This window comes from Bison bison, unplaced genomic scaffold, assembly GCF_000754665.1.
Source record: "Bison bison bison isolate TAMUID 2011002044 unplaced genomic scaffold, Bison_UMD1.0 scf7180017864325, whole genome shotgun sequence".
NCBI lineage: Eukaryota > Metazoa > Chordata > Mammalia > Artiodactyla > Bovidae > Bison > Bison bison.
Window position 1 is genome coordinate 6,037,824 of NW_011494897.1, and position 922 is coordinate 6,038,745.

At 40.8% G+C, this 922-nt stretch overlaps 1 protein-coding gene across 1 annotated transcript in view; it reads left to right on the forward strand.

Annotated features, from left to right (window-relative positions):
* The window catches only part of USH2A (Usher syndrome 2A (autosomal recessive, mild)), a 939,168-nt gene that overhangs the window by 353,314 nt on the left and 584,932 nt on the right, over nt 1-922 (forward strand). The window lies entirely within an intron of this gene.

Sequence of the window (922 nt, forward strand, 5' to 3'; positions counted from 1 at the left end):
TCCTAATGATTGATGAAACAGAGCATCTTCCTTCTGAAACTTGGTTATTCACATATCAGGGCTTTTTGGTTGTGACTGTTCAAACTTTTTAATTCATGTTTTATGGAGTAGTTTGGGTTTTAATTTTATTTTTATTGTTAATAATTTGAAAAAGTTTATACAGTTTTAAAGGTTACAATCTATTTATAGTTATTGCAAAATGTTGGCTATACTCCTCACGTTGTACAGTATAACTCTGTAACCTATCTTTTAACCAATATTTTGTACCCCGACTCCCTACCTCTGTATTGTCTCTCTCCCTCCCCACTGATAACCACTATTTGGCTTTCTACGTGTGAGTCTGCTCCTTTTGTTATATTCACTAGTTCGTTGTATATTTTAGATTCCATATTTAAGTGATACCATATATGGTATTTGTCCTTCTCTGACTTATTTCACTTAGCACAATGATCTCCAAGCCCATCTCAGTTCAGTTCAGTTCAGTCGCTCAGTCCTGTCCGACTTTTTGTGACCCCATTAACCACAGCACGCCAGGCCTCCCTGTCCATCACCAACTCCTGGAGTCCACCCAAAAGTCCATCGAGTTAGTGATGCCATCCAACCATTTCATCCTCTGCTGTCCCCTTCTCCTCCTGCCCCCAATCAGTCCAAGAATCAGGGTTTTTTTTTTTCCAGTGAGTCAACTCTTTGCATGAGGTGGCCAAAGTATTAGAGTTTCAGCTTCAGCATTGGTCCTTCCAATGAATACTCAGGACTGATCTCCTTTAGGATGGACTGGTTGGATTCCCTTGAGGTCCAAGGGACTCTCAAGAGTCTTCTCCAACACCATGGTTCAGAGGCATCAATTCTTCGGCACTCAGCTTTCTTCACAGTCCAACTCTCATATCCATACATGACCACTGGAAAAACCATGACTAGATGG